At 44.4% G+C, this 20,157-nt stretch overlaps 1 non-coding gene across 1 annotated transcript in view; it reads right to left on the bottom strand.

Moving 5' to 3' along the window:
- Positions 1 to 20,157, bottom strand: part of LOC109459202 (uncharacterized) — a 224,685-nt gene that overhangs the window by 72,570 nt on the left and 131,958 nt on the right. Inside the window, exon 9 of the transcript XR_016019901.1 lies at positions 18,634 to 18,775. This is a non-coding gene — a transcript (uncharacterized LOC109459202). The remainder of the gene's footprint in view (positions 1 to 18,633; positions 18,776 to 20,157) is intronic.

The raw sequence follows: 20,157 nt of genomic DNA, 5'->3' as shown, positions 1-20,157 counted from the left end.
TCAAAGCCGAGTCTGGTCACCCAGAGGCAAGGGCCTTCCTTCTGTCTCCCCATCCCTGTAGAGTTGCCCTAAAACAAGCCTGATTAACAACCATACGCACTTGATTGAGCCTACTTTGCAGATGAGGAGACCGAGGCAGGGAGGTTAGAGAACATTCCAGAGTCAGGAGGAGTACACTAGCTTGTTCAGACTGTGACTGGCCCCGGCTCACTAAACAGCCCATAAGATCATGGCACATGAGAGACAGAGAGGCCTGGGAGCAGCTAAGTCTCTCGCGTTGGGCTGACAGCTCAGCCTCCCTCCTGCTAGGCCTTCCTTCCTAACTTTCAACCTGCCCTGATTTAGCTTCTCAAAAGAACCCCACCTTAAATACCAGACACATCTGTGTGGTTCTGGAAGATAAGTACACACCCTAATTGAGATCTGGAAGTCACAAATCCCCAGTGTCCCTTACCCAATGGCTGCATGTCATCCCTCCCTTCCGTAGACCCCGTCTGGTTTCTTCTCACCTAGAAAATGCTTCCAAAGCCCTTGCCTAGGAAAGCCAGTGCGGGGCAAGAACACCGCAAGCCAGCTGCTTTGCTGTGTGAAGTCAACCTGACATTGAAGGTCTGCGAGGTATAATTTTTCCCTTCTTCAAGCAAATACGATTTACACTTCGAGCCCTGACATCTTGCTGGCTGACGGTCCACATCGTTCACTGACAGCCTGTGGAGCGTCCTTTCTCAGGAAACCTTTCCTCAAGCCCCAGGGAGATACAAATTCAGGTGAATCTGCTCCTCTAAATGGCCTGGATGACGCAGGAGCAAAGAAGGCAGCGTGGATGACATGGCTTTCACAGCCTTTGTTACTTCACTGGACCCTTGAGAAAGCCCTGGGAGGGGGCTGTGTGACCCCGAGCAAGTCCCCTCCCCTTGCAGAGACTGTTTTGTCAAGGGGTAGAGGAGGGCAGCACTACTGCCCACCACCCAGAAAGCACTCAATTCGCAGCTGGTGTTACCACACTATGGTGACCACCGCCACCACATACCACCGTCCCCACCACAGGACGCACATACAGGATGCCTCTCACGGACGAGGATCTGTGCCAAGTGCACACGGAGATTAAACTCCTGCTGGCTGGTGCTATGACCTCCAACTTACAGAAGAGGGAACAGAGGCTCGGAGACACGGAGTAAGATGCCCCACATCCCTTGCCTAGGAAATGTGGGAGTTCAGGATCCCCCCTCCTAAGTGCTTCTGCTGCACTGCTCCCCGCTATTGCCTCTTGAACAGCAGCCTTGGCTGTGAAATGACTTTCCCACAGACAGTGGTAACGCAGGAAACTCAAGCACGAGTCCCAGGATGTGGCCTCCTCTGGTTCCACCCAAGTGGGGCTTTCTGGATGGGGGGCCCCTCCCCTGCTTGTCCTACCTGAGAGAGGCCCTTTCATGAGGTGAGCCACCAGGCCACACTGAGGGCTTTCCCACACCCAACCTGCCACACCCAGGACTGCCAGGCCCACGAGCCCAGGTCCACCCTGGGCCCTGCTCACCCTGTACCCCGCAGAGCTAGCCAAGCACATGCACCCATGAAGCTACAGAGCCACATGTGGGGCTCCTGCCATTTAATGACCTTGGCTTTTCAATACGGTAAAAGGGTGTGTTAACCACACAATGCCAGAGCAAAGAAGAAAAGACAAGTAAGATTGGGAGTTAATTTTATGAACTCATGTAAGAGTCCTGAAATGATAGAAAATGCATTTCAAAACATGCATAGTATCACAGCTGTCAAGCAGCAAAAGAGAAGGAGAGAAAAACATAATGACATTAGGTTACTGTTTCTCCTTTAAATCTTTGGGGGTCAGCCATCCCTGAGGAATGAGAATGCATGGATTTGTCTCTAATTTCTTCTCCACTAAAATCTGAAATGCTAATGTATTTCTAATGTAATTTAATATAAAAATGTGTCCATTCTAATTCACTCTCAGTATGCACCTTAGCACAAAAGACTTACTGTTACATATCCATTTCATTCATTCATTCATTCATTCATTCATTCATTCATTCATTCATGCATTCAATAAACATGTGCTGAGCTCTGATTCCATGCCAGGCCCTGGCTGCACCCTGGCAGGAACTGGGAGAACACAGGTGCACAGCAGGCTTAGGCCCTGACCTTGAGCCTTGTGGTCCAGCAGAGGGGACAAGGCAGGGACCTAAATAATCACGTGGAATGCAGTCACAGTGCCCCAGGAACAGCAGAGCACCAGGCTGGAGGCTGCAAGGAGAATAGGGGACTTGCAGCAAGAAAAAGAATTTTGGAGGCCTGCCCCAGCCCTGGCTTCTCATGGTGACCAGGAAGGGGATTTAAGCTCACCTGGCAACACACGTCAGAAAGAGTCCTGTTTCCCAGTCCCAGCTTGGTAGTGAGCAAAGCGTGCAGCCTGGGATGAGTCCCTGTTTCCCTCTGGGCCTGTTTCCTCCAGTGTGAGCTAAGAGCTTTGGGCCTCACGAGCCCTGCAGGCATGTCCAGTCCCAGATGTCTGGGATTCAAGTCCCTGGCCTCTCTGCCATCCTTTTGTTATTTCCAATCACACGGCAGCTCCCATCGGCGCAGCCTTTGAGTGGGAACCATGGAGCCTGGGAAGGAGGGCCGAACTTACTAGGTGACCTTCAAGTCTTGAGAACATCAAAAGACCATTGCTTTCAATATGTGCCCAGGCAAGAACGATGCCAATGCCAATAACGTGGAAATGTCAAGCAAACAAATATTCTCCTCTCTCGTCCTGCCTCGCTCTCCTTCCCTTGTATCAATTACAAAACAAAATGTGCCAAAAGGGATGAAATACAGGTCAAGCGAGCTGAGAGGTAAATTAACTGAATGCAGGAGCCCTGTTGAGGGCCGTTACGATTGGCCACTCTTGGGGTTTCCTGGATACCACCGGGAACCAAGGCCCCTCTTGAGCAGCTCATCTGGCAGATGGCTCTGCCACTCATGATGACCTCTGAGCACTGGGCAAGAAGCCTCTGAGTAGAGGGGACTTTGGGCCTGAAGGAGCCAATGCCAACCTCCAGCACTCTCCCAGACACTTCTGAAGCATTGGTAGTACTGATACCCATCCCCAGACTGACCCTCCAATGTCTTTGAGGAGCAATGGTGCATCAAGACTCTTCTTGGGGGCTCACTCCCCGTATCTGTTTCCTGGGACGGTCATATAAGTTGCTACTAACTGGGTGCCTTAAAACAACAGAAGTGGACTCTGTCAGTGGAGGCCAGAAGTCCAAATGCAAGGTGTCAGCCAGGCCACACTCCTCCCAAAGGCTCTGGGGTAGACTCTGTTCCATGGCTCTCTATTAGCTTCTGGCGACTACCAGCAATCCTTGGCATTCCTTGGCTTGTAGCCATATGGGTCTAATTTCTGCCTCCATTTTTTACATGGCCTTCTTCTCCCCGTGTCTTTTCTTCTGTCTCTCATAAAGATACTTGTCATTAGATGTAGGGCCCACCCTACATCCAGGATGATGTCATCTCGAGATCCTTAACTTAATTACATCTGTAAAGACCCTTTCTCCAAATAAGATCACGTCCACAGGTCCTGAGGGGATCTATCTTTGGGGGGACACCACTCAAAGCACTATACTCCCCTCCTTCCTCCCCCCCTCCACCCAGAGCAGTTGTGTTTCCAAGAACGAAGTGGAAGCACTGAAAGGGAGATTACGGTCTGGGCAATCATTGCTCTCATCGCTTTTATTAGATAAGAGCATTCTGGAAGATTCAGCTCACAGTACCCCCTTCAATAGAGCAAAGCATGAACTCTGGAGCCAGGCTCCCTGAGTTCACATCCTGGCTCTACCGCTTCTAGTTGCTGTGTGACCCGAAGCGAATCATTTCACCTCTCTTCCTCAGTTTCCTCATCCGTAAAATAGGAATGATCATAGTGCCTACCTGGTTGGAAGAGTACAGCTCTATACGTGTTTGTTATTATTCCCAGCATGCTGCCGTGATCACTCCTGAGGCAAGCTCATATCAGCCCACCCAGAAGCAGAAGCTCAACTGGAACACATAAGAACTGGAAGCAACCCTGAAGAGCATCCAGTCCCCATCAGCCTTAGTCAATTGAAAAATGGAGGCCCATGTCAGGCTAGGCATCGACATGGATGCTCTTTTATACAGGAGGTCATGATAAAGAATCTGTTTTTAAGCACAGAATTTACACCATCAAGGAAATGGCTTCCTTCAAAGTCTTCTGCTTAAGAGGTTTACGCATGTTCGCACAGCTGCTGTTGCTCAAACACCATGGGGCTGCAGAGGTCGTTGGAGACAGTTTATGGGTCACCCCACCCTCTGTAGCCAAATCCAGCCTTCCCTGGTTTCACCAGCCACCTTCTCCATATTCTCTCAGAAGACTTTTGGGCTACTGACAATCATACCCACCCTCAAACGATAAAGAACTATTTCAGGAATGGCTGGCCAGCTCTGAAGGCAGATGCCTAAAACAAGTCCCACAGATGGTATGAGCACCAAGCACCCACCTAAAGATCCACATGGGGTGCTTGAGGACGGTGAGCCTGCTGCCATTTCCCAGTACTGCCACACCTCTTACCTCATTTTGTCATCAACAAGCCTGTGGCTAGATGCTTTACCATCCCTTTACTAATGGGAGGGTGGCTAGCTTTCCCAAGGTCACATAGCTAGTCCCTGGCAAAGAGGAAAGTTGAACACAGACCTTCTCCCTCCAAACGTATCAATCTTTCTACCACTCCAGGATGAACACAAACGAGTCACATTACTTTAGAGGTATCTCTTACATGTTCAAAATAATTTCCTGACTGTCTACTTTGTCCTTATTCCTAGTCTGAACTTGGGGAAAACAGGGATCTGCCTGCTGTGTGTTCCAAGCTGAACCCAGAACTTTGCTTTGTAGTCAACAACGGAGTGTACAAATATTGAGATCCGGTGCAGTCTGCTGCCACTGGCCTTTCAGGTATCGTAGCCTTTAAGGCCCTAGGCTTCCTCTTTCGATCTGTAAAACGGACACAGTGATAACAGAAGATAGAGGGCTAGTCTCAGAGGGGTTTTGTGAATCCTGGTCTTTCCTAGGATTAGCGATTGGAAGTGTTGTCCAGTGGGGGTGCACAGGGGTACCTTTGAGCTGTTCTACAAATGATAGCACTGGTCCAGGAAGGAGGTGGCTCTCAGAGTCTTGCAAGCCAAGTAAATGGGCCTGGATGGATCACTAGCAGAAGATACTAAAGAGAAGATGGCCACAGAGGCGTGCATGCGATTCTTGAGGCTGTACCCAGGCTGTTCCTCACAATGGCTTTATGTAACTGGAACAAAGTGAGAAAGGGCGGGAGGCGAGAGGGAGGGGGACAAGTGAATTTTCTTATTCTATGTAGAAAAATAGGGCATTTTAGGATGGAAAGAGGCCAGAAAGCCCACGGAGAGCTGCCTCCTCTTTTGCAAGCCCTGGGTTCTGACGCAGTATAATTTTCCTCCCAATACTTGTCGAACCATTTTTAAAAGGAAAGCAGCCATTCATACTAGTGACCTCTATTATTGCCTTTGGTGAATTTCCCTGCACTGCAACCCTCTTCTGTGGGAGGAGATGCCAGTGCCTTTCCTGGGGTGCTGAGCAGTTCTAGTGATGTTCTTCTCCCACAAGGGCCTCGGCTACAGGGGGTTACTGTCCTTTCCTGAATTTCTGGGGCCCTGTGTTTTTCAGTCCCCAGCCAGCCATGCTTACCATTCGCCATCCCACTTCAGAATAAAATCCTAGTCCCTGGATCATTAGAACGGAAACCTTTTTTCCCAGGAGGACCTAGGGCCTTCATATATCCTTCTCCACAGGAACAACATCCAGAGGGAAAAGGGGCGTGAGCCTCCTTGGGAGCTTTATTTTCCCATAAGGCTTTGCTGCCAACTTTGAGAAAATTCCTGGGCCCCAAGTGAAGTTGACTATTTCTGCCTTTTTCCCTCCAAGGTTCTTTCCCATCCTGCTAGTTTCTGCGCTGTGTCAGAGCTAGTCCATACAGAGATTGCTTTTTCATCATCAGTTACCTTTCTGAGTGTTTGGGCTTACTTCCTGGTCCCAACTGTGAGAATTCAATCAAATCAGTCCTGGGGAGGAGCTGAGAATCTCCTGCACTTTGTTTTGCCACGCCCCCTGCCACCTTAAAGTTCTGTTTGAGAAGACTCTGCAGAGGTAGCGACCAACGTGGCTACTGCATCATGGCCAGAAGCACATGCTCTAAGTGTCTGTTTCCTCATCTGCCAACACCAGGAGACGGTGGGAGGTCTTTGAGGAGAGAGCCACGGTCTCAGTGTCACTAGTCTGTTTAGAATAGAGCAGAGGGGCTGACTGGAGCAGGTTGCCCAGGAAATAAATACTGGTTGGAAAAATGAAGAAAAATGTAGCCAAGTAAACTCTAATACGGCCCCCAAGTGAAAATTAGCAAATAACTAAAAGAGCATTGGGTCAGCCAGTGTCTTGGTCCCTGCCGGTCCCTGCCCCTCACAGCCAGGCTCAGAGCCTCTCCTCACGGTCCCAGCCCTGACCTGACCCCACCCCAGTAGGACCCAGTCAGCCTCTTCTGTCTTGCTGTGAAAAGCAGGCAGTCAGGGAGGCTGGGGGAGCCCCATTCTCCTGTGCTTACAGAAGCACAGCCTGTCCCCACCACAGCCATATTGACCAAGGCCACATACATGGGCTTCTGCCTCGGTTTCTCTGCTGAAGACCTGAAGCCTGGCCCTAAGCCCCAGTATATTTGGATCAGGTCCTGTCTCCGTGACCCACTTTTGTCTGGCCCTTCCACCAGAAGTGATGACAGTCCCCCTCTCCCCAGCAGCTGCTAGCAGGCTTTTGCTGCAAATGGTTCAGCGCCTGACAATGTGTCTCCAAGCTCTAGACTTCCAGCGTCTCCAAGCTCCCATTGCCACACTGACTCAAAAAGATGAGCCCTGCCTCAGATACCAGCACCTGCACAAACCACACCCACGTTGGCTCATCACTTTTGATAACGCCTGGGCTTCTCAGTAGCTCTTAAAGGGACCTGTCTCTATAGCCCCAGCTGCCTCCTCATCTCCACCAGGCCAACCTGCTAAGGACACAGCTCAGCCCACAGCTCAGCCCATCCAGAATGCTGCCAAGGGACTGGAAACTGGACCCCCCAACCCACAGAGGACAAAGCACTAAGCATTAAATGGAAGCTCTGCCGAGATCGTCCTTATGTCAGATTTAATGGGGCACCTGCCACAAATCCTCCTCATCGCCTCCCATCACCACTCGATCACATTGGTCAATAGCAGCTCTTCCTGAAAGACACACTTTTCCTTCCACACCACTGACATCTGAGTGGACAGCTGTCACCATACTACTGAATGAAATCATCACGAACTGACACCATATCAATGCGTCCTCAGTAATAGCCACCGTTTCCAGCAATGGGAGCCTCTCTGAACTACTCCCTTCAGGGCCCAGGTCTCAGGGTAGCCTCATGGGAAAGGCTTCATTGTGAAAAAGTCCTTGGGCACTTCCGGATATACGTTCCTTTGAATGGGACCCAAGAGAAGCCCATCTATGCTGAAGTCCCCTTGATGGCGGCAGGGTAAATACCACTAGCCCAGTAATGACCCTTCATTGAGTATCCACCATGTGCCCTACCCACCCCATACCTGGTCCTTCCCATTTACTCCTCAGAAACACTTGACAGAAGGCTGAAGTGACTTGCCTAAGGTCACACAGCTAGTAAGGGGGAAGAGTCACCTCTCTCTGACCCCAGTGTCTTAGCTCTCATTGCCACATTGTCTTTGGGCTGGCTCAGTTTGTCCGAACCAGACGCTTAAAGCAACACAGGAAGATGGAGTCTGTGATGATTTAAGATGTGGGAAATGGGCAAAGGGTATCCCTGGGAGCTTCTGGCTTTCCCCAAAAGAATAACCTGTGGGTCTGTCTGTGGGTAGGCAAGCAGGAGGCAGCTACGTAGGATCCAAACAGAGATACGCCGCTAAGTGTATCTTAGTGGCCCGGTTTCTCTGGTTGCTCAGCAGACTGAGCTCCTCGAAGGTAGTTACTGAGTCGGAATCACTTCAGGATACACTGCAGCACCAAGTACAGGGCTTGAGATGGAGCAGTGGTTTGGGCCGGAATCATGATGAGCACCACCAAGGAGGGCTGAAGGGCGACAGGGACTCAGAGGAAAAATGGTCACCTCAGGCTGGGGGTCCAGATGGACTTTCTCTGAGCCATGACTTGAAATACAGACCTTACTTGAGACAGGTGAATAGAAGGGAAAAGGGATGAGCGTAAGCAAAGGCCTGACGTCAAAGCAAAGGCCTGTCGGACAGTCTTAGCGTAACAGCAAAGTCTCCATCTGGCTGGAGCACAGGATGTGCGGGGAAGAGAAGATGAAATGTTGGAGGGGAGGTCGGGGCCAGACTGTGCATGATAGAATTGCAGTGTTCACGGCCACTGACAACTGAGCAACCACCACGGGCCGGATGCTCTGCATTTATTATTATCTCTTCAATCCTCGCAACAGCTCCACGAGGCGTTATTATCTCCCTTTGAAGATGAACACATAGGGGCTTGGAAAGAAAAGCATAGTGATTGTCTAAGGTCATGTATGAGATAAAGCTGACATTCAAACTCGGATCTGCTGGCATCTAAAGCCAACCATCTTCCCCACTGTTCTACCCTGACGGGATGAATGAGGGAAGGTATAGAATGGCAGGTAGGGGAGGTCCTGCTCCTGGGAGGTGATCTAAAGCAGGGCAGTAGGTTGAAAGAGTGAAATCTGAGAATGGGGAAACTGCCAGCTTTTAGCAGTGGCAACTATTCTAACTGCACTATCAAAATGGCTTCAACTTGGGCAGCATGTTGGATTCTGGGTTTTATGAAGACCAGGGGGAAGTGAGTAACAGGAGTCTCTAGGAAGCCAAGCCTCACAGCAAGGCTAAGAGGAGTCCCAAGGTAAAATTTCTGCAGAACTGACTGTTTCTAGCGTGGTCTGGTAGCAGCCAAATGGAAGAAAAACATAAGCCCTTAAGACATGATTTGCAATGATCAGTAATGAATTTGCTACATAATTAAATCAGCCCTGTTGGAAATATGTCAATTTTCATCCAAATGCCTTGATTCTTCTGCTTGGGAGGCTCTTTGGAAAACTGTCCTGAGCCTGTGGTCTTGTGTCTCTTTGATCTCAGGGCTGATTAGGCCAGGTAGACTGCTTCTAGAATTGAGCCAGGCAGAGGCCCCTTGCATTTGTTTGTGCCTCCTGGGGTCAAGACGGCTGAGGCTTACAGGACTGTTGAATAGGATCATGGCTCTCCCTCCAGATCTCATGGTATTCGCCCACAACGCTGGCCTGTTCTCTAGTAAATATTAGGCTCAAGTAGATCAGAGCTGCAAATGAACCTGCTGTTCAAAAGGCTAGGCCTACAGAAACGTGGAAATTCCTACCTGCAAAGGCCCAGTGAAAATGTGTTCAGTCGGTACCATCCAGCAGGCTAGGCTGCCTTAGACTCCCAGGGGCCGGAGAGAGCAGCTAGGCCAGCCCCACACGGGGATGGGGAAAGTGAGACGGGGCAGGGAGGGCAGTAGCACTCCCTTCCTAGATTACAGAGTGTGTTAAGCTGCTCTCTGGCCTAAAGCCCAGGGTTAATAAGTTCTTAAGAACAATTCTACATGTTCCAAAACACTTCTTTTGGATGAGTTGTTTTGAGTCCAGATCACCTAAAACCAGAACTGTTGCCTGATTTTGCTCTATAGACTTTCTCTAGCTTCCTCACCTATTAACAATCACAGTCATAGTAATATATCACGTTCCTAAATTATTTGACAACAGCTTGCATGTGCATTTTTCCCAAGAATGTTCACAACAGCCCTATGGGGTCAGCAGAGCAGGGAATTTTAAGCCCATTTTTACCAAGGAGAAAACTGAGGCTCCACGAAGCTAAGAAACTCACCCGAGATCAAGTGGTAGAAGTCAAATTTGAATTGAGTGATTCTATTCCCAGCCCAGGGCTCTTTCCACTCCCCCGGCCTTTTCTGTGAGAGGCACCGGGGAAATGGTTTCCTGCAAAACTGAATTGTGGTATTTTCCAAGCTGCCCTCAGTTTGTCTCCTTAGCAGTTTCCTAGAGACTACACCACCAGCCACCTGGGGCCCAGCACAACTGTTCTGCCTCAGCTAAGCCTCTCTGTGCTCCAGCATCTCCACCCTGCCCTCTGGGGAAGAAAAGATTCACATGCAAATACAGTGGGATGTTTGTATTTGCATTTGGGGACATGCAGCCAAATCAAATATGATGACCACATTAACTAAATATTACAGGCATTTCCTTTCCAGTTTCCTTGCCTGTCACCCACTCAATGTGGTGTAGAATGGCCATGGAAGAATGTGATAAATATTTTTTTTCCCTTCTAAATTGGGATTTAACATGACTAGAGAAGGACTGGAGTGAGAGAGTTAACTCTTGAAATGTTTGCTTTCACTGGGCCAAGTATCTGTGGGACAGAGTTAGGGTCATTTAGGACGAGCTATTGCTGAGGGGGAAAGCTAGGCGTGATGCGGATTTTTAAGGCAGGCTTAGTGGCCCAATCCATGGCTGGGCCACATACTGTCTTTGTTGTACTTCAGGTTACTAAGAAGCAGATGGGCCAAGGGGTAGAAACACTTTGTGAAGAAACAGGTTGGAGCCTAGTTGCTGCTTGGCTCCTTAAAAGCATGATACTTTTCCCACCTGGAGTTTGTCTCTATGGACAATGAATGTGTGTCTGTTCTGGACTGAGGGGATGGTTGATCAGCAGTAGGCATGAGGCAGGCACAGGCAGGACCCACAGGAAACCCTCCACTGGGCTGGCAGAAGAACAATTCCTAGCCTGACTGAAAGGCCTTTCAGTTCCCTGATCTCAGGGCTCAATATCGGCCTGGAGGCAGGGAGATTTAGAGTGAGAAGGGAGCTCATGGATGGCATGGGTCAACGTCCTCAGTCTGATGCTAAAGGAACCAAGGCCCAGAGAGGGGCAGGGATTTGTGCAAAACCAAGAGCCAGGCAGGGCAAAGCTGTGGCCCGGACTTGGCTGCCAGACCCTGGGGCTATGGCGTTTCTGCTCTGTTCCAGGCGTCCTGCCACCATTTGGGCCCCAGAGCTAGGGATGCCGAGCTGCCTCCCTGTTTCCTCAGAAGGAAACAACCCTGTCAACACCTTGAGTTTGGATTTCCAGCCTCCAGAACTGGGAGGCAATACATTTCTGTTGTTCAAGCCCCCCAGTCTGTGGTCTTTTGTTACAGCAATCCTAGCAAATGAATATACCCATATAGAGAACTCTATCTTCCCTACTTGACTGTGAACTCCTCGAGGGCAGGAGTCCAGCACCAACCAGTCCAGCGCCTGGTGTCCAGTGGATGGTCAGTCTAGAGTTCCTGAAGTGACCTTGTCCAGGGAAAGGTATTAGCCTGGGAAGCTGGCTGCCCCATTCCTCTCAAGACAAGTCTGGGAAGCCTACTTGCTGGCACCTTCATCCCTAGACGTTCTGCCAGTCGAAGAGGGCATCCTTCCTCATGGAAGAGGGTGTAGCAGCTCTAGCCACCTGCTGCACAAGAAGCTAGCAAAGAGCCTGGGTAGCCCATGCTCCTGGAGACTCCTGGTCACTCTGGGAAATACTCAGTGCAAGTTCTCTGCACCAAACAGCATGGGGTGAAGGCCTTGAGAATCCAGTTCTGGTCTCACTCTGCCCTAACCTAAGAGGAAATGAACTCTCCAGGGATTGCAGAAGGCTTTATACAGTTGGTGATGTTCGAGCTGCAGCTTGAAGAATGCCTAGGAAAGGAATGTGGGGAAGGGGAGAAGAATTGCAGACAACGGGGACAGCACGAACAAGGTAGAGCAATGTGAAGGTACACGCAATGGTGGGGACAGAAGCAGGTCTGGGATGGTTGAAGCACAAGGATTTTGGGAAGGGGGTGGCCGAGATCTTGGAGAGCTGAACAGGAAGTAGAATGCTGGGGTGAGGAGGGCCCTGCACACCAAGCCTAAATTGCAACTTAATCTGGAAGCCAGTGGAGATGCTAGCGTCCTGAGTGGAAGGCGTGACTTCATAATGGGAAGAATCTCTCTCCCACTAGGGGCAGTGTAGGGGATAACCTGGAGCAAGGGGGGCAGGGAAGGGGGTTTCTGCCAGCACCAATGGGAGACATAAGTAGTTGACACCCCAGAAGTCAAATGGTGAGTGGCAGCCAAGGGAGAGGGAAGAGTTTCTACCTGAGCAGCTAGGGATATAGTGGGCCTCCTGGCCAAGATCTGAAAATGTGTGCTCCCCAAAGTCACAGGAACTTCCATTCCCTCCATGGAGCCCACTGCCAAGCTCATCCCAAGGGCCCAGCATAGAGGGAAGAGTCTCTTGGGAAAGGTGAACCAAATTAATTTTCAGAAGAAACGAATGTGAAGCTTCTGGGCTTTTTTTTTTTTTTTAACTTTTATTTATTGTAAGTGTGTTTTTCCAGGACCCATTAGCTCCAAGTCAAGTAGTTGTTTCAATCTAGTTGTGGAGGGTGCAGCTCACAGTGGCCCATGTGGGGATTGAACCAGCAACCTTGTTGTTAAGAGCACCGCACTCTAAGCAACTGAGCTAACCAGATGCCCCACTAAGCTTCTGGTTTAACACTGTAGACTCTGCCCCTCAAAAGATACAGGCAACGAAGAGTGGGGAGACTTCAGTGTGAAAAGCAGGTAATATTTAAATCCCAAACTGCAGAAACACTCAGGGAAGCCAGTTCCTGATAGCAAAGAAGAGTTTAAACTTAGGAAGTACAATAGCTTGCAGTGATTTACACAGTTGTGCATAAGGGAAGGAGGCTCATCTAAAGTGACCCAGCTCCATCTAGCAGCATTAATCATCAATGGCTCTGCATCAGTGTTGGCCTAATAATACAGGAAGAAAAGGCCTTCTCAGGGCCAAGGAAAATACTATTTTCAGAATGTCACCCTTTGCCTAGCTCCAACAGGCCCCAGGATGAGTATGCACCATGAGTCCTTTCACGTGAAAGTTCTGCAAAGCCCTCAGGGGCATGCAGCATGAGCCCCATGCCCCGGCAAGCAGTTAAGTCTCAGAAAGATGCCCACATGGCAAAGGATGTATCTGTGAGTCCTCGGTCCTGCTGTCCTAGTAGACAATGCTTTGGCACGTAAGTGGCATTCCACGCTACAGATGAGAGGCTGATCATAAGAGAGTACTCACAGCTCTTCTGGCATTTGTGTTCAGCAAAGCAGGCAAGGCCTTCAAAGAATGGGGTCCACAGGGGAGTAGCTAAGCACAGGTTGATGGTAAAGCTGTTAGTACAACCCAGAGCCCTTGACTCCTGGGCCCAGGCTCCTTCCACTGGACCATGTCACCTGCCTCTGAGGTTAGACCCCCAGATCCAGCCAGTTTGACCACCTTGATGGAGCTGTCAGGTCAAGTCAGTGACCACTAATTTGGCTAATTCCTTTCCTTACCCAAATGATCAGCAGTTTGCATTGGCCAGGAAATGAGTCTAAATGGACTGGTTGTTCAAATAGGTCCTTGACTATCGTTGGCATGGAGGGCTTTGCGATTTAGAATTGGGGGCTGTCACAGTCAAATCATCAAAGAGCAAGAGGTTAAGAATAGACCTTAGTGGTACATCCAGACAATGGAATACTATCCAACAATAAAAAGAAATAAGCTACCAAGTCATGGAGAAACCTTGAATGCATATTACTCAGCGAAAGAAGTCGGTCTGAAAAAGCTCCATACTAGTGTATAGTTTAGTTTATATGATATTCCAGAAAAGGCAAAACTATAGAGATAATACAAAGATCAGTGATTGCCAGGAATTTGAGGAGAGTGGGGGAGTGATGAAGAGGTGAGTTTAGGGCAGTGAAACTATTCTGTATGATTCTGAAATGATAGATACATGACATTATGCATTTGTCAAAAACCACAGAATATACAACACAAAGGGGGAACTATGGACTTAAATTAATGATAATTCATCAACATTGGTTCATGGTTGTACCAAATGTACTACACCAATACGAGATATTAATAATAGGGAAAACTGAGGGAGTATATGGGAACTCTGTAAATCTAAAACTGCTCTTAAAAAATAAAGTCTAGTAATTAAAAAAAAACAAAACAAAAAGAAGAGGCCTAAGAGTCCAGATATAGAAGGAAGCAGTAGAGAGCTGGAAAACTTCTGTTTCGTAACAGACAAAAAGGCAAATGCCGGGTATACTCTGAAACCCTGGCTAAAAGTCTGCACTGACTCATGTTAATGATCACCAAACAATTTGGTCATGTATCTCAATACTTAGGAATAGCCCTATCCAGGCATCATGCAGGTCAGTCTTCTGTGATATGCTGTATATCTAAACAATAGCCGCAGAACCATATGAAATGGAAGAAGCAAAACAAACCAGAAACTCACAGGATAGTTGTCATTCTACGGTCGTCAAAACACTTCAAAATGTTCCCTTTCAATCTAGACCATTAGTTCCTATGATTTTCCCACTAAAGGCAGGGGATGTAGGTATTTACCAAGTGGAACTCTTTAGGCTCTTAGTGTTCTTCCCAGCCTAGGTTTTTGTGCTGACTCCTTGAATTCCTAGAACCTGGAGCAACCAAACAGGAATGGCAAGAAAAACACAAAGGAACGAAGAAGACAAACACCACTGGGTTGGTCTTATATGCACAACTGACAATTAGGGAAGAGAGCACTCAGACTAAATTCTACACATAGTTCAAGGTCCTTCACCAGAAGTATTATTAGCTCTGGCCTTCGGTGAGCTGGATGTCCGGAGGTGGGATGCCTACCACTTTTAGGTAGCTGCAGAGATCCCTCAACAAAACAAAACAAGACAAAAACGTTCTTTTCATTAAATAGAAGACTTGGTATTACAGAAATGGCAATTCTTTCATAACTAATCCATAAATTCATTTCAATTCCAATAGACTTCTAACAGATTATTTTTTGCCAAACTTGACAAGCTGACCATAAAATTTATATGGAAGAACAAAGGACCAAGGATAGTTACAACACTCATGAAGAAGAATGAGAGAATGAGCGGGGGTGGGGGTCGGGGGGTGGGGGATGAGGGGTGGTGGTGGTTCATGCTACCAGACAGCAATATTTATTACAAGCTTACAGTAATAGAACTATGTGGTATAAGCTTAAGGACAAAATAAAACAGACCAGGGAAACAGAACAGCAAGCTCAGAAAGTAACCCACAGATGTAGGGAAACTTGATACACGACAATGGTAGCATAGCAGAGAGGTAGGGAAAGGAAACACTATTTAATAAATGGTGCATAGATCATTCAATAGCCCTGTGAAAAAAAGTAAATCCTATACAAAAAAATAAGTTCAAGGTGAATTATAAAGCAATATGTAAAATAAAAACATTAAAAAATTTAAAAAGAACATATAGGAGACTACCATGTTTCCCTGAAAATAAGACCTAGCCGGACAATCAGCTCTAATGCGTCTTTTGGAGCAAAAATTAATATAAGACCCGGTCTTATTTTACTATAATGAAAGGCTGGGTCTTATATAATATAATATAATATAATATAATATAATATAATATAATATAATACAATACAATACAATACAATACAATACCAGGTCTTATTTTACTATAAGACCCGGTCTTATATAAGACCGGCTCTTATATTAATTTTTGCTCCAAAAGACACATTAGAGTTGATTGTCCAGTTAGGTCTTATTTTCGGGGAAATACAGTATATTTATGATAAGATAGGATTCCTTAAGAGAAAAACACACACAAACCATACTTTAAAAGTACTAATAAATTGGACTTCTTCTAATTAAAACAGTTATACAACAAAGGCAACACGAAGTTCAAAGATAGCTACAGACTGGGAGAAGACATTTTCAACAGATATCACTGGAAAGCACTCACTTAATATCTTAAGACTTCCTCCAATCGAAAAGTTAAGACAGACAACCCAATTAAATGGGCAAAAATGTTAACGGGAACTACACAGAGGATGAGAACTGAAAGGCCATTAAATATATGAAAAGTTGGTCAACTCTGCAGTGATCAGGGAATATAAACTAAAGCAAGGAAACACATTTCACATCCATTTGGCCAAATAGTAAAGTCTAACAATATCAGGAATGTTGATGATAGGAACATGCACTGTTGCTGGAAGCACAAACTGGCATAAACACTTTGGAGACCGATCTGACAATGTCTAGTATATAAATGTTTAAACAATTGCTTCAAGTGAAGCTTAGATAGTTCGCTTTAGACTTTTCTAAATTAAGCACTGAATACTAAATATTTCTTTATAAGTATCGTTTTAGCTGCACCCTACAAATTTTGTAATGTTGTGTTTTCAGTTTTATTTGGTTCAAAACATTTTCTAATTACTCTTGAAATTTGTTCATTGACCCATATGTTACTTAGAAAAGTGCAGTTTAATATCCATATATTGATGTCAGCAAGGAAATAAAAAGATGACCCACAGAATAGAAAATATTTGCAAATCATATACCTGACAAGGGACTTGTATCTAGAACATATGAAAAGCTCTTACATCTCAGCAATAAAAATAAACATATTAAAGATGGGCAAAGGATCTGAACAGATATTGCTTAAAAGAAGATATACAAATGACCGATAAGCACATGAAATGCTGTTCTACATTAGTCATCAGGAAAATGTAAATCAAAACCCCAATGAGATATCATTTCACACCTACTAGGAGGGCTAGAATCAAAAAGTCAGATAACAACATGTGTTAGGGAGGATGTGGAGAAACCAGACCCTCAGACGATGTTGGTGGGAATGTAAAATGGTGCAGCTGCTTTGGAAAAGCAATCTGGAAGTTCCTCAAACAAATAAAGAGTTACAATGCAACCCAGCTAATTCCATTCCTTTTATATACTCAATAAAAATGTGAATATATGTCCATACAGAAACTTGTACATGAGTAATTATATCAGCATTATACCCCAAAGGTGAAAACAATTCAAATAACCATCAATGGATGAATGAATAGATAAAATCTGGTACAGCTATATAATGAACATTATTTAGCCATAAAAAAGAAATAAGTCCTGATATATGCTGCAATGTAGATGAACCTTGAAAACATTATGCCAAGTGAAAGAAACCAGTCACCAAAGACTATATGCTATATGATTCCATTCATATGAAAGTTAAGAACAGAGAAATCTATAGAGACAGAAAGTAGATTATTGGTGGCTTAGGTATATTTGGGGAGGTAGAGAGATGATAGCTACAGGATACAGTTTCTTATTGAGGTGACGAAAATGTTTTAAAATTGACTGTGGTGATGGTTGCACATATCTTTGAAAATGTTAAAACCCATTAAACTGTATACTTTAAATGAGTGAATTGCATGATACGTGAATTATATCTTTAAAAAGCTGTTAAAAACCATGTATTGGGAATTTTCCAGATTTCTATATGTTACTAATTTCTCGTTTGATTGCTTGGCAGCTAGAGAACATCCTTTACATGATTTAAATTCTCTTAAATTTATGGAGACTTTTTTTATGGCCCAGAATATGGTCCTTGTGAATGTTCTGTGTGCACTTGAAAATGATATATATTCTTCTCTAGTTGGATGGAATATTCTATAAAAGTGAATTAGATAAATTTGGATGAAACCACAACTCAGGTTTTCTGTATCTTTACTGATTTTCTTTCTATTTGTTCTATCAATGACTGAAAGAGGAGTATTGTACACCTGAAATCTATGTAATTTTACTAACAATTGTCACCCCAATAAATTTAATAAAATAAAATTTTAAAAAAAAGAAATCTCCAACTATAATTGTGAAATTGCTTATTTCTCCTTATACTTCTTTCAGTTTTTACTTCACATATTTGAAGCTCCCCTATTAGATGCATATACATTTAAGGCTGTTATATCCTCCTGATGAATGGATCTCTTTATTATCACGAACTATTCCCTTTATCCCTAGTAATATTCCTTGTACCAAAATCTACTTTGCCTGGTGTTAATATAGTTACTCTAACGTTCTTTTCATTAGTGTTTGCTTGTGCTTATTTTTTCTTTTAAGCTGTATGTGTCTTTAGATTTAAAGCAGGATTCTTATAGACAGCATATAGTTAAGTCTTGCTTTTTTACTCAAAATGACAATCTTTATTTTTTAATTGGGGTGTTTAGACCATTTATATTAAGTTATTGATTTTGTGGGGTTTTAATTTACAACCTTGCTATCTGATTTTTATTTGTTTCATCTTGGTCTTATTTTTTCTTCTCTTTTCCTGCCTTCTTTTTAATTAGTTATTTTTATGATTCCTTTTAATCTCCAGTATTGGCTTTAATGGCTCTCTTTGTCTCATTTTTATTGGTTATTCTAGGGCTTTCAAGAAAGTGTTTAATTTAGCACAATCTAACTTCAAGCAATATTATACCACTTCACATATGCTCTAAGAACTTAAAACAGCATACTTCCCTTCTCCCTTTCCTGTTCTTTGTGCTATTGTTACCATGCATTTTATTTCTATATATTATAAATACTCCAATATACTGTTATTATTTTTCATTTAAACAGTTAATTTTCATTTAAGGAGAAAATTAAAAAAATGTCTTTTATATATACTCACATGTTTAGAAGTTCCAGTGCTCTTCATGCCCTTTGTTTGATCCAAATTTTCATTTGCTATCATTTTCCTTTTGTATGAAGAACTTTCTTTAACATTTCTTTGTAGTACATGTTTGTCGGCTATGAATTCTCTCAGCTTTTGTCTGAAATGTATTAAAAAATCACAAAAGACATCAAGAAAGGAATAAAGAAACAAAGGAACTACAAAACAGAAAAAATTAACAAAGAGCAATAAGTCCTTACTTATCAATAATTACTTTAACTATAAACAGATTAAATTCTCCAAGCAAAATACGTAGAGTGTCTGAATAGATAAAATATATAAGATACAACTAGCCCACCTTGGGGACTCCAGAAGCATAATAAATGCTCTAATACCTAAAAAAAATGATAAGGTACAACTATACACTGCCTCCAAGAGACTCACTTTATCTTTAAGGAAATACATAGGCTAAAAGTGAAGAGATAGAAAACGATATTCATTGCAAATGGTAATCAAAAGATATCAGAGGTAGCTATACTTATATCAGACAAAATAGACCTTAAGTCAAAAACTCTAACAAGAGACATACAAGGTCATTATATAATGACAGAGGGGTCAATTCACCAAGAGGATATAACAGTTATAAATATATATGTACCGAACATTGGAGCACCTAATTATATAAAGCAAACATTGAAAGAACTGAAGAGAGAAATGAACATCAATACAGTAATAGTAGGTGATTTCAATACCCCACTGTCAACAATAGATAGATCATCCAGATAGAAAATCAATTAAGAAACAGACGACTTGATTAACACTGTAGATCGAATGGACCTAACAGACATATATACAGAAAATTCCATACAACAGCAGCAGCACATACGTTCAAGTGCACATTCTCCAGAATAGATTATATGTTAAGTCATAAAACAAGTCTTAACAAATTTAAGAAGACTGAAATCACATTAGATATCTTTTCTGACTGCAATGGTATGGGACTAGAAATGGATAACAAGATGAAAATTAGAAAATCCACAAATATTTGCAAATTAAATAACACATTCCTGAATAGCCAGTAGGCCAAGGAAAAAATCAAAGGGGAACTAAAAACAAAACATCTTGAGACAAAGGAAAATAGAAACACAACATACCAAAACTTATGGGATGCAGCAAAAGCAGTTCTAAGAGGGAAGTTCATAGCAATAAATGCCTACATTAAGAAAAAAGAAAGATCTCAAACAAACAACCCAACTTTACGCCTCAAGGAAGTAGAAAAAGACTAAACAAACCCTGAAATTACAAGGAGAAAGGAAATAACAAAGATTAGATCAGAAATAAATGAAATAGATCAGAAAAACATTACTAAAAAGTCTTTTAATTTTTGAAAGATATTTTCACTGCATTTAGCTTTCTGGATGACTTTTTTTTTCCTTTAGTACATTTAAGGTGCCACTACACTGTCTTGTAGCTTACATGGTTTCAATCAAGAAGTCTAATGTAATCTATATCTTCTTTTCTCATGTAATATGTCTCTTTTCC

This window comes from Rhinolophus sinicus, chromosome 18 (genome assembly GCF_057876585.1).
Source record: "Rhinolophus sinicus isolate RSI-liver-muscle chromosome 18, RSI-T2T, whole genome shotgun sequence".
Lineage (NCBI taxonomy): Eukaryota > Metazoa > Chordata > Mammalia > Chiroptera > Rhinolophidae > Rhinolophus > Rhinolophus sinicus.
This window is presented reverse-complemented; position numbering and strand designations above follow the sequence as displayed.